Source organism: Pollicipes pollicipes, unplaced genomic scaffold (genome assembly GCF_011947565.3).
Source record: "Pollicipes pollicipes isolate AB1234 unplaced genomic scaffold, Ppol_2.1 Scaffold_7231;HRSCAF=8579_pilon_pilon_pilon, whole genome shotgun sequence".
In the NCBI taxonomy this organism is placed as follows: Eukaryota; Metazoa; Arthropoda; class Thecostraca; order Pollicipedomorpha; family Pollicipedidae; genus Pollicipes; species Pollicipes pollicipes.
The window spans coordinates 34529074-34542770 of record NW_023597034.1 but is presented as its reverse complement, the minus strand read 5'-3'; the positions used below and the strand labels follow the sequence as shown (position 1 = coordinate 34542770).

General features: G+C 61.9%; 1 pseudogene; it reads left to right on the top strand.

Moving 5' to 3' along the window:
• The first annotated feature begins 1687 nt into the window (after window positions 1-1687).
• The window catches only part of LOC119110046 (guanine nucleotide-binding protein G(I)/G(S)/G(T) subunit beta-1-like), a 26526-nt pseudogene continuing 14516 nt past the window's right edge, over window positions 1688-13697 (top strand).

Here is a 13697-nt window from a genome sequence, read left to right as displayed (position 1 = left end):
GTCCGCAGGCCGGAGACGGTTTGGCAACGCGGATGCGCGCGGAGCGTGGTCGGGGTCGGGGGACTCGTCACAGCAGAGAAGTTTTCAGAACTTCCGCGATGATACGCGAGCCAGCGAGGCGCGTCTCTGGGAGGATATTGGTGGCGTGGCACCGTTCCGAATGTCCCTCGCTGTGGACGCGCCGGACACCGCATGTCAGGACGCGTTCTCTGAGCATGGCCGAGAGCGCGAAACAAGAGCGCTGCTCCCCGGAGCAGAAAACTGACACGGGCACTGCAGCCGCCGGCGTCAGCAGCCGACTCCCGACCATCCCGTCCGTCTCTGCGTGCCGCTCCGTCGGCGCCCTCGTGCCGGCCCCCCCGGTCGGGGTGCGGCGCTCCCTGCAGCGTCCCGCGCCCCCACCGCGGCGCGGACGGCCTCCCCTCCTGCCACGGCTAGCACGCGTTGCGCGTACCAGCCGTGGCGGTTATGCTGTGGGAGAGCTCGGAGGTGACTCTGTTCGGGCTTATCATGGGCTGCCACGCCTCGGAGATCAGCGCCGCCGCCGCTCAGATGTTGGTCGACATTTTTGGCATGTTTGAAGTGCCATCTTTTGAATTTTAACACACAGCGTAAAGTGTGCAGGCATAGCCCGAGACTAGATAGTCATCGTGTTTAAATGTAGGTCTGATTTTTACACATGCGACTTTTCTCGAGTGGGGAGGGGCGCTGGGATTGTCGGCTATCTTCGTCAGGTTCCCGGTGAACTGTAATCCTCGGGACCACACGTGGGCGACGTGTAGCATACGAACGCGGCGAGCGTGCGTTTGGTCGGCCCGTTCGTAGCGTACTGAGGTTTCTTGAGAGGCGTACATAATCGAGCTGTACGGTTTCGTCTGCCTTGCTGCGCACGGCGAGGGCGCCGTCACGACCGACCTCTGCACCGCAGCACGCTGCCAAGTGGTTGTAAAGCACACCAATGTAGGTCTATTACGGGACTGGCGTGCCGAGGGGAGCGAGCCTGCCGCTGTTGCAGCCAGCGGTCAGCTGTGGCGTGAGTTGGGTGCTGGCAGAGGAGGTGCACCAATGGGGGCCGTCTCGTCCGGATGTACCGCTGTGGTATCACTGCTGCAGTACGAAATCAGCCCGACTGCCATGGACTTCCGTGTGTTCAGTGTTGTGACTGTTCTGCGCTGTCATCGGACGACATGCAGAGCATAGGAAGCGTCCGACGCACGTGCTCATCCAGGATCACGTGTCGCCTCATTCATTGCTGTCTGCCGTGAGGTGGCGATAGCTACGGAGCTTGGCACCTGGCCAACGCTCTCACTAACGACGCACTGACCGACGCGTCGATGGCCAGTTCTATCCGCAAACCTCCCGAAATGGCTGCTGGCCAGTCTATTTCCGGCTTGGCCGCCGGCTCCGATCGTTCGAGTCATTAGCGGGCGGCAAGCGCGGCCGGTAGCAGCGAGCCGTGCGGCCCAGGTGTGCGCTGTGGGACGCTGCCGCGGCCGGCGGCGTCCGGTGTCCTCGGCGTCGCACCTCGGCCCGCGTGAGCGGCGGCCGCCGGCTTCGGCGACGCGTGGCCGGCTGTCGGACGGCCAGCGGCACGTGCGTGGTGTTCGGGCGCCGACCGTTGGCGTGGGTTGCAGCTGGCGGTGTGTGGGTGTTGTGTTTTGCTGACGTGCTGTCTTCCGTTTCAGATTTTTTATACTTAACTTTTAGCAAGTATGAATGAGCTGGACACATTGCGGCAAGAGGCGGAGACATTAAAAAACGCAATTCGAGTGAGTACACGTTGCATTATCTGCTCATCCTGACAGCGTGTGCGACGTAAATGCTGACATTGGGGTCATTGGGGTCATTGGGGTCATTGGGGTCATTGGGGTCTAGTCTTACCCCTCCCCTGGGGTAAGACTGCAGGAAGCCGGTGCCACGTGGCGCGCCACAGACCGGTGAGGGCCCCTTGCCCCGCCGCCCAGCCAGGTGGAGCCGCGCATGTGGCCGTTATCAGGCTCGGCCGCCAGCGTGCCGCAAAGCTCCACCCTGGGGAGGGGAGGACGGCTCTGCGGCGGTCGGCGCTGGGTGCGCGTCTGTGCCAGGAACAGGAGCGCGGGCAGGGACAGGGGGCTGCTAGTTACGCACGGCCTGCAACTGGTTGAAAACGTATGTCGTCGCCCTTGCACCGTGAAGAGAGTGCAAGGCATGTCACATCATAGTTGTCATAGCAGTGCATGGCCATCGGACATATGAACGGGGCTGAATGGAGTCTGTTCGGACTAACTGGCGCCGCGAGCTGGGGCTGCCATCCCGCGTCCGAGGCCAGCGATGTGAGCCACTCCCATGTCTGACAGCATTCAGCGTCATGGCCGCCTCGCGCGTGCGACCGTCGCACGTGTCACACCGGTCTGTGCTGGATGCAGCGGTCCAGGGGCACAAGAGGGCCGTGACGGTGGGCTGCCGGTGTGGCTGGGCGCTGTCGGGCGGCCCGAGACGTGCGGTACCGCCGCCCCCCCCCCCCCCCCCCCCCGTCCGTCCGTCCGTTGTCTGCGCACTCCCGGCTGACCCACTGGGTCCCGCCCGCCGCCCGACATGGGGCAGCGGTGACCTGGGCTCGCGGCGCCAGGGTCACTCCCAGTCTCGGTCACTGATGGCGCTCCTTGGCAGGGGACAGAGATGCTGCTCCCGGTGCATGTCATGGACATAGGCGCACCGGCTGTTTGGTGGGGGTGGACGTTTTGGGGAGGTTATTTCGGGCGGGAAGGCCCCGTTCTGATTCCCAGCTTTTGGACGTCTCTCAAGTCGTAGCTTTTTAATCATCAATTGTTCATATCGAACCAAAGACGTCTGTTTTGTTGATCGTTAGTGGTGAGGAAGCGAAGTAGCTCAGGTGGGGCAGTGCTCGACTTTCACGTGGAAGCATTTATTGCTAGCTGACCCGATGTCCTCAGGGCGCTGATCGGACTAAGGCAGTGGCTAGCATTGCAAACGGGGTTGTGCGGGGCCGCGCGCCGCGCCACGTGTTATAAAACGAGATCAGCTTCGGCCTGTGCTGTCATGGCTGAATGTGTATGTTTTTTGCATCACTGAACATGCGTTCTTTTATCGCCACCGAAACACAATTTCAGGAAACAACGCCGCCTTGGTGGCTGCCGCTAATCTGTCCGCATATTTGCTGGGTAACGCGCGTATTTGATGGGTAATTGCGCATGTAAACAGCCATTTCCTTAGTCGAAACGTCATAGACACAAGAGTAGGGCAATCCCCAAATCGCTCACTACTTAAACATCAGAGATCAGCCTCTCAGCATCGGGGCATGTCAACGTGGCAGCTGATGCTCCGTGGCTGCCTGCTCCGGCCATGGGCCCAAACCTCAACCATTCAGCCACAGAGAACACTGCCTTTTAAAACTCAGCGCCGTACGACGCTCCCAGCACCTGTCGCCGCCCGGAGCGGGTACTAACTTCCCGCGCTCTATTTATAATAACGTGCCCCACGGAACAGCACAGAGCTGGCCCTGCGCGAATAGACAGCGGAAAAATAACGGTGTCCCCTTGAACTCTCCTTCCACGTGACTTCCCGCTCCCAGGCACTGCGGCTTGGCGGCGGTCCGTCCCTTCCCCAGGCGCCTTTAGTCGAGCGTTCTCACGCGAGAGCAACTGCTGCTCGGCAAAGTTGCGCCATCCGGCCGCCAGTGGCGCTGAGGTCTCAGCCGGTGGGCGTCGGCTGCCCTTGTACTTATCGCTTGGATTCGCGTTGGCTCATCGTTGGGTAATCCATTATTGCCTGTGCTATAAGATCCGTCTGTCGTAATTTGCGCTCCAGCATCGACGTCACCGTTTAGATTGCACCGGTTACGGTTGCGTCTGCCGGTGAGACGGTGGCCGAGCCCGGTGGAACGCGGAGTCGACCTCGTCCCATTGCTGCGCTGGGTCGCCTCAGTGGGGAGATATCCGAGACCGAGACCTTGCCAGCTGCTGTTGACGACGGTGGTCGGGGTGCTGATCGACCCGTGAAACCTCTGAGGTCCTTCCCGTTGTTTCGCCCTGATTGAAGCACGGGCTGGTCCAGGCTCCCTGCGGCGCCAATTGAACCAAAACACCTGAATGATACGCCCCACGCTTGTAATCACTGGCACATTTGTGGGTAGAGTGGCGACCCGCTGTGCCATGGGGTTGCTTGGTGACAAGTGGCATTGGTCGCTCGTCTCCGGCCGCCCTGTGTTAAGCCATTTCTTGGCGTCTAACTTGCCGTTCTTTACTGACGAGTGGAGATCCGTGCCTAACAAACGGCACGGACCGTGCCATTCAGTGGTCACGGAACACACTGGAGTTACCTCGCCGAGTCCCGTTTCCTACTTCGCCGACGACGCGTCGGCGGACGTTCCAGGAATGTTCCAGGAGGTTTGAACATCGTCGCAAAGCTTGGATTTCTCGCGACCGTGCATGATTCGTGTCTGGCGTAATCACGGCGGCGCCTCCCGGGATCGGCCGTTGTGTACCCCACCGGAGGAGGCGGGTGAGCTCAACCCGTCGGCCGGTGCCGGCGTGGGCTCGCGTGAGGCGCTGGGTCGGGTCTGGTTGGCTACGCTGCCGCCTCGGACGGGGACGGGGACGGGGACCGGGCGACTGCGGCGCCGTCAGCGTCGTCGGCGGCGGAGGTTTGCTCAGCAGGGCCGGCCGCTGCGCTGGCAGGTGGCAGGTGTCCCGTCCGCATGGGGGGGGGGGGGGCAGCGGACACACTGCGACAGCTGTTGACACGCCGTGTCTTAGCGGACAGGGTGGGGCATGCGTTGTGTCGGCTTTGTTCCCAGCGTTGGAAGGTAGAACAAGGTGAAATGCGACAGGCCTGTTTACCGTTGTGGCGAGATTGTCGTGTTTTTACGGTTCGGCTGAGTTGAGTGTGGTGTGGCTGTATCCATTCGGTGGTATCTGTTCACAGAGGCGTCTCTGAACATAATCTGGCATGCTGATGTGCAGTCTGTGCTCATTGCGTCATAGCGCTCAAGTTTTCTCGGCTGCTCAATGCACATCAAACATAGAATGCCGAACCTGTCAGATGCATGGAGTTTCATCGTATTGTAGCCCATCTATCAGACCGGTTGGGAATGGAAGTGTGGGGATGTGTCGATTACAAGGATTGGCAAGACCGAACAATGATGCGGCTCCCTGGTTCTGGAGCGGGGGAGGGGATAATGATAATTGTAGGCGTTTTTAATGGTTTTATCAGCTTGTACAAATACAGAGCATGAGAGCCATTGTCATCCTATAATTTTTCCTTCTGCCAGGGTCACGCGAACGGTTTGGCCTGTGGAGTATCGTCACAATGCGAGCGCCACTAAAGAACATGTGTGTGCCTCTCATGATACTTGTGCTGAGGCTCAAACTTTGTTAGAACAATGCTGCGCAAAAGATGAACAGCAAGCCGAAGGAACGATGTCATGTGAATGAAGAGAGATGTTCACATATTGAACTTATTCACTGGAACTTGTTCACGTATTGAACTGTTTCACTGGGACGACCGTTTACATATTTAACTGTTTCACTGGGACGACCGTTAACATATTTAACTGTTCCACGGGGACGACCGTTCACATATTGAATTGTTTCACTGGGACAACTGTTCACATCTTGAACTGTTTCACTGGGACGACCGTTCACATATTGAACTGTTTCGCTGGGACAACCGTTCACATATTGAACTGTTTCATTGGGACAACCGTTCACATATTGAACTGCTTTACTGGGACAACCGTTCACATATTGAACTGTTTCACTGGAACAACCGTTCACATATTTAACTCAGGATGTCGATCAGTGACCCGAACTGCTTGATGGTTAAAGAACTGCACTAAAAACTGCAGTGCGGTATGCATTTGACATCCAGCACCCCGGAATGATGGATGTCAAATCGTCAAGTAATTCATCTCGCTGAAGATACAAACACATGTATTTGACTGCCTCTTCTGATAGGATGTCCTTGGGCACATATATGTATGCATCAGTTCATGTCTGGGTGTTTTTCAAGGGGTCCTACATTTACCAGTACCAAGTTGAGGCTTTGTGGGGATTCAGTGTCATGTTGTATGCTGGCCTTTTTGTGTGTGAGCGAGAAGCTCTGAGACTCGTTACTGTTTTATCGGCGTCATTGTAGCGCGCTGGTGCTGTGCTTTTTGGCTTGGGGCGTGGGGGGGGGGGAGCGTTCCCATTTGCCTCGTCAGTGGCGCCAATAAGAAAGAGCCATCGAACAGATTCGCGGGTGTCGCATTGTAAGCTGTGTGGAACACACGCAGGCACACGCCCCACCTGTGCACGAGAACAGACACGCGTAGGCCGTGGCTCTAGAAGGAGACCTGTGAGCGTTGCCGCCTGCGACCTCCGACCTATGGCATGTCTGATTTCCAGTACCGGTAGCAATCTTGTAGAGCTCATATTGCTGTACGCCATAAGGGAGCGGGCCTGCTAGCGTATTACTCCAGCCAGTGCCAGCGCCAGCGCTCGGCCTCTGTGTCCTGCACCCGTGTTAAGAAGTCGAGAATCCGTGTGTCCCGGGGGTACCGGTGGTGTAGTGGGAAAGCTGCTAGTGAGGGGGAACTAGAGGTACGGGGTTCGATTCCCCGCGGTGCCTGCCCTTCGTGGCCGCATGAGAGGCAGGCGGTGCCCAATAATATCAGCAGCTGAGTGCATCGTAAAGCCCCAATGATGGCCATGACATTTCTCCCGGCTTAGTGTTCGCGGCCCTTTCCTGTGCGGTGCACCTCGACCGGCTGGGTGCCGATCGTTTCCACCTCCGCCTGCCGCACTGACCGCCCCCCCCCCCCCCCTGCCCACAGGATGCCCGGAAAGCGGCTTGCGACACGACCCTGGTGCAGGCCACGGCCAGCATGGAGCCAATCGGCCGGATACAGATGCGCAACCGGCGGACACTGCGTGGCCACCTGGCCAAGATATACGCCATGCACTGGGGCTGCGACTCGCGGTACGTACTGCCGCCGCCGGCCGGCGGGCAGACTCGCCTGCGTAACGCTGGCGACTGGTGTGCGTGCGTGTGCTGTGTGGAGTCGCTGCCGACAGCAGCGGCTCCCCAGCGCGGCCGGCACCGGCTCCCGGCGGGCGGCCGGGCGGCATCGGCGATCGCTGACGCCGCGGTGGATGCGCTGCCGCCGGTGGTTTCCGCCTGCGCTGGCAGGCCGGAGGGGGGAGGGGAGGGGGGTCACTTGGCCGGGCTGGGCTGCGGCCGTCAGCACGACCCGCTGCCAGCCGGGCCGGCCGGACCGGGCGCGCGCCACTCTCCGCTGATCCGGTGCGACCGCGCCGCGGCCGGGCACGCGCCCCCGCCGCTCGCCGCTCGCCGCTCGCCGCCGGCCTGGTGCGGCGCGCACGCCGGGCGCCCGCTTAGTAGCCAGCGCAGAACTGACCTGCTGCGAGCCTCGGCTGGGGTTGGACTGCGCACGCTCGGCTTCACAGCACGCTGAAGTGGACCGATATGTGTGGGGGCGGCCCGCGGCTGTCCGGCGCTGCCAGCGCGGAGCCCGCGGCCGTGTCCCTCAGTCGTGCTACCGCTGGGCGGCCGACACGCACTCAAACGCCGGTCTTGCCTCCCGCCCCCCGCCCTCCCCTGCAATGGTTCCGCTTGGGACCGGCAGCCGCCCTGTAGTCCTCAGTGGCCCGATTGTGGTCCCGCGGTCCCGCCGCGCTGGGATCTGACGGTTTTGGTGGGCTGCGGGCGGCCCCATCTGCGCGGTCACAGCCACGGACCCAGGCAGACTGCTTGAGCTCACGGCGCGCGTGGCCTACATGGAGCACGCGGGAATGCCGAGACCACGCGCGCTTCAAGAGAATTGTTGTCGGTGGGCGTGGCGATGGACCTATACCCCTGTATGACGGTTGGTGTTCAGCCGTCATGAGGTGGTATCAGTGAGCCGCTTCGTCTTTCGAATCGACGTCGGCGCTGCATTGAGGCCGCGTGGGACCGGTCGGGCGGTCGGCGACGTCCGTTGCCTTGCCAGCGCGCCGTCCTGTGTCGCCGAGACGGGTGCGAACCGCTCGACGTGTCCCAGGGGCGCGTCAGAGGAGTGGGAGCGGGCGTCCTCTCCCCTTTGTGAGAGTGGAACAGGTGCGTCAACTCCTATGGGAGCCTGGACAAACGCCGTGTTCCATTTGCGTTCCACTTTCGTGGCTGCGGACCACATTGCCTGGGGCGGTTTCACGGGGTCAGGAGCAACGTTGTTGTCGATTCAGAATGGGTGCCAGAGAACATGGAGGAATGGCGTCCTTTCGGAGATCCCTAGAAGGTTTTGAGCCACGTCGTATCCCGAAGAGGTTCCGTCACAACAGGAGCGGACTTGCGTTGTTTGGAGAATTTTTGACGCGTTGCTCATCATTCTCTGTAGGGGTTCCGTAGCGCTGGGACTGATCTCACGTTTCATGACGGTCTTGGTAGCTCCTCTGCGGTGTGGGGGCACGCATTGTTTCTAGAGTCCTCCGATGGGGTGTTTCAGTCCGGCGACAGCGTGGGTCACGCCCGGGCGGGGCGGACCGAGAGCCGGCGACGGCGACAGGCGCCGCGTGCTGCAGAGCTCCGCCGCCGCCGCCGCCGCCCGCCCCTGGCCTGCCCCGCCGGCCGAGAACGGGCGGGACCGATGATGGAGCGGTGGCTTATCTGGCGGCCGCGATCGACCCGCAGGCGCGGAACGGCTGATACCTGGCCTGGCCGGCCCGCCACCGGGTATTGATTGGCGGCCGGGGAGCGGCCGGGGCGGCGGCCGGCCACCCGCTGAAATATTCACCGGCAGACGGGCCGGTCATCAGGCCATCTGCCGTCGTTGGCTGTCGGCGCCGGCCGCCGCCGTCGGACGTAACGGCAATCGATGCGCGCCCGACGGCCGCCCATTGGCCCAGGTAATGGACGGCGGCGGGCGCGCCCGAAATAGCCGGCCGGTACCCTTCCGGCCGGCCGGCGGGCGGGGCGGGCCTGCTGCCGGCGGGGCGTCGGCGGGTCGTGCCGGGCGGGGGCGGCGCTCGCTCGGCCGAGCTGGCGGCGGCGCTCGCTCGAGTGAGCCGGCGCCGGCGGCGGTGGCGGCTGGCTGTGTGAGGTGGGGCCGTCCGCCGGCGGGGCGGCCAGCCCCCCCGGCGCGGGGTCGCATGGCTCTTCGACTGCCACGCGGAAGTGGACGTTGGGAGCGTCTGGTCCGCGCGCCGGGCCGCCGGCCTCGCTCAGGTCCGGGTCGTGTCGGTCACGTATAAACGTGGCGGACCTGTGGCGTCTTCGGGAAAGGCGGATGTTGAGGCGGAGCTTATCGAGCAAACTTGCTGTTCCGCTGAAGCGCCGTGCTGATGCAGCCACTGGGAGCGCTGCAGGTGCCAGACGCTGTCGAGTTTGCTTGTCTGATTTCCCCATGTTTCAGGTCTTCCGTGGAATACGTCGTTCACTAGCCGGTGTTTGTGACGCGAACCTTTCGATTATTAACAAATGAAGCGGGATGTTAACACTGCTTGTGATCTCCCTGGAAAGGCACCAGCGAGTATCGTCATCGCATGGCCTTTCCTTCAATTTGTTTGTTGTTTTTTAGTTGTGATTTCCTTCGATTTGTGTGATTAGTTTGCTATTTTGTCGCACACACCACAGGAGCTGAGTGAAGCAAGACTCACCCTCCGCATCGTCTGCAATGGTTGATCAGCGACCAGAGTGGCGAATTCCAGCTGATTGGGCGGATTTCAAAACTGACGCGCCTCCAGAGGTCATCCAGAAAAGTGACTAGTGTCTCGGACGGCTCCTCAGGCCACCTTCCCTTGTGACCGGTTCAGGACGGCGGGCGGCCGTAGCAAGATGACGGGTCAGGACGGCGGGCGGCCGGAGCAGATGACGGTTCAGGACGGCGGGCGGGCCGTAGTGGATGACTGGGTCAGGACGGCGGGGCGGCCGTGGTGGATGACTGGGTCAGGACGGCGGGCGGCCGTAGTAGATGACCGGGTCAGGACGGGCGGAGCGGCCGTAGTGGATGACCGGGGTCAGGACGCGGTCGGGCCTCGTAGTAGATGACCCGGGTCAGGGAACGGCGGACGGCCACGTAGTGGGATGACCCGGGTCAGGACGGCGGGGCGGACCCCGTAGTAGATGACTGGGTTCAGGACGGCGGGCGGCCGTAGTAGATGCGCCGGCTGGCTGCGATCGATCGGCCGGTCCAGCGGGCTATATTTAGCGTGCGGCGTCTGCGCCGGAGGGCGGCGGCCGCGCCCGCCGCACCGGCCGCCGACGCCGCCCGGCTCCGGGGCTGGTCCGGCCCGCGGCCGGCGGTTGCCGGGCAGTGTTTTTTCTTGGCTGATTAAATGGATTGGGGTAATGCACGGCATGCGTATATCGATTGGAAGCGCTGGAGAAAGGAACGCGGCGTTGATTGTGGAGGTTATTTGATGCGAGGATCTGGTCTGTGAGAGTCCGTGCGTGAGGCTTGAAATCGAAGTTCACATGTATTTTGTGTGTGTTTTAGGGCGTTTTGATGCGTGTAATGCAGACAGGACACCGTTTGAACTCTGGCGCTGGTCGTGGGGCCGCACTGCACACATGGCCGTGACCGGCCGCAGGCGGCAGGCATGCATGCTGTGCGACTGGCCATCTCTCGGGTCCCTGATTGGATGTATCGGGACGATGGCCGCACTTGCGGAATACGCTCAGCCGGATGGCGATGGCTGGCGGGCGCCGTTTTGCACACGGTTCTGCGTGCGGATGAGGAGTCGCGTCATGGGGCGGCTGTCGCTGTCGTGCTGCTGTTCCCTGTTGTTGGAACGTGACGCTCTTGTGCCGCTGAAGAGCCCGGAAGAAGGCGAATACTGAAATGTCGGCAATGTTTCGTGCATTGCCTGCCGGTGGTAGGATCGCCTGTCTGGCCTCTGGTGCGGTCTCACGCTCGCAAATGTTCTTTGACGCCATCGGGCTCAGGGGTCTGAAGTAGCACTTCCGGGTTGCCACCTGTGTCGCCCGATTGTATTGCTGCCAGAGCTGCTGTGAGTTTTTATGTTGCTGTTCGTGTATATGTTCGTTGTTTGTTCTTCAGCATTCGAGGGGTCTCCCAAGTCGTTGAGACTCGAGTCTCAAGATGCGTTGTCTGTCTGTGGTAATAGCGATCCACCTGGAGCTGTCCGTGTGCGCGCATGCCACCTACAGCGCGCGTCTTGCTGACCCGTGCGCACGGTCTGTCGACAGGAATCTGGTGTCGGCGTCCCAGGACGGTAAGCTGATCGTTTGGGACAGCTACTCGACCAACAAGGTGCACGCCATCCCGCTGGCGCTCCCTCCTGGTCATGACCTGCGCGTACGCCCCTCGGCAACTTCGTGGCCTGCGCGGTCTGGACAACATCTGCTCGATATACAGTGTGTGCTGTCGCGCCGCGGTCGCGGTCACCCCGGCGGCGGCAATGGCGCGAGGGCAGCGGATGTCTGCGCCCGGCGACACGATTCTGTGATTCGTTGTCCGTGTTGTCCGCGGCGAGAAGGCTACGCGACATTCGCCAGTGGCCTCAAGCCCAAACTGAAGCTGAAGGTCGACTCCTTGGTGCGTGCTTGCGTGACTGGTGTACGATGCCCGTTTGCCGGAAAGATAGGGCGTTGCGCGTGACGGTGTGCCCGAGCACGTGTCCGACGCGGTGTCCCGTGCCGTTAGATTTGATGCAGATCAGCGGCCGCCGCGTTCGCCCTTTTCCAGCGGCAGTGTCGTGCTGTGCTGTGGCCATTATGTTTCTGCGCTGTGACTGTCGTGTTGTTTCGTCTCAGTTGGCCGTGGTCTTGCCAGACTGCTGCTATGGTTTGCTACACTGATGAGGATGTTGAGCTGTCGGGCGGCGCCCATAACTACTACGTAACTACACTGTGTGGTGTGGTGTGTTCTGATGTGGATGTGTTTGTAATTGTACTGTACGGTACGGTACGGTACTGTATTGTACTGTACTGTACTGTACTGTACTGTACTGTACCGGTACGGTACGGTACTGTACTGTACTGTGCTGTGCTGTGCTGTGCTGTGCTGTGCTGTACTGTACTGTACTGTACTGTACTGTACTGTACTGTACTGTACTGTACTGTACTGTACTGCACTGCACTGTACTGCACTGTACTGTACTGTACTGTACTGTACTGTACTGTACTGTACTGTACTGTACTGTACTGTACTGCACTGTACTGTACTGTACTGCACTGTACTCTGTACTGGCCTATATGGTGCCGGCCGTGCTGTGAGCGGCCGTGCACGGCACCGGGGTGGTGCCATGCACCACTCTCCCCTCGGCTGTGGCCGTGCACGGCACCGGGGTGGTGCCATGCACCACTCTCCCCTCGGCTGTGGCCGTGCACGGCACCGGGGTGGTGCCATGCACCACTCTCCCCTCGGCTGTGGCCGTGCACGGCACCGGGGTGGTGCCATGCACCACTCTCCCCTCGGCTGTGGCCGTGCACGGCACCGGGGTGGTGCCATGCACCACTCTCCCCTCGGCTGTGGCCGCGCCCTGACGGCGTCGGCCGGCCTGCCACAGCCTGAAGACGCGCGAGGGCAGCGTACGCGTCAGCCGAGAGCTGCCCGGCCACACGGGCTACCTCAGCTGCTGCCGCTTCGTCGACGACAACCAGATCGTGACCAGCTCCGGCGACATGACCTGGTACGGGCCGAGGCGCCGGCCGACCCCCGCCGGCGGCGCGGGGGCACGACGTCAGCTGCGGGGGCTAGGCGCGGGCTGCGATGGGACAGTTAGCCAGAGAATGTGCCAGGGGTGGTCAGGAGCACACCGCAGACTGGAGCCCGGCAGTTTGTTGGCCGGTGATATTGTCCTGTGACGTGGCACGCCATGCTGTTATGGTAGGGCCATTCCTAAGTCTTGGAAGCGCCGCAGGCGAATGCCATCGTCGTCAACGCGCTACCGTCGGCGTCCCGTCGTGGGCGAGGGTCCGGGGTTCGGCTCGTTTCGGGCCGCCAGTCCGTGCACTCGCCACGGCCGCGCGGCGCGTGGAAGGGCCGTCGGTGCCGGCGTCACAGCCCGGGCCGTGCCGCCGTTTCAGCGCCCTCTGGGACATCGAGACGGGCCAGCAGTGCACGGCGTTCACCGGCCACACGGGCGACGTGATGTCGCTCTCGCTGGCGCCCGACATGCGCACGTTCGTGTCAGGCGCCTGCGACGCCTCGGCCAAGGTACGGCCGCCGCGCCGCCCGACCGGCCGGCCGGCTGGCTGACAGCCGTGGGACCGCCGCGGGCGGAGGAGCCGTGTCCTCATATGGCTGGTGATGCAGTGTGCGGCGCGGTGTCGCTGCATGAAGTGGTCGGCGTGGTTGTTTGTTTTGGCGAGGTGGACGCGAGCGTTATTGCCGGTGTGGCCGCGCTGGTGGCCGCTGATGTGGTGACGATCGTCTGATGATGGGATTGACCGGCCTATTCTAGCTGTGGGATATCCGCGAAGGGATCTGCCGCCAGACATTCTCCGGCCACGAGTCTGACATCAATGCCATTGGTGTAAGTGGTCCGCGCCGGCGGTCGCGCCAGCCGCCGCGCGTCCTCCCGCCGTCCGTCAGCTCCTCCGACCTGACCAGTCCTGACCCGGCCGGACCCGGGCGCCGTGCGGGCCCGCACTAACGCCTCGCTGGGCCTACTTGCAGCTGTGGGATGTCCGAGACGGCTTGTGTAAACAGACGTTCCCCGGTCACGAGTCCGATATTAACGCGGTCACAGTAAGTG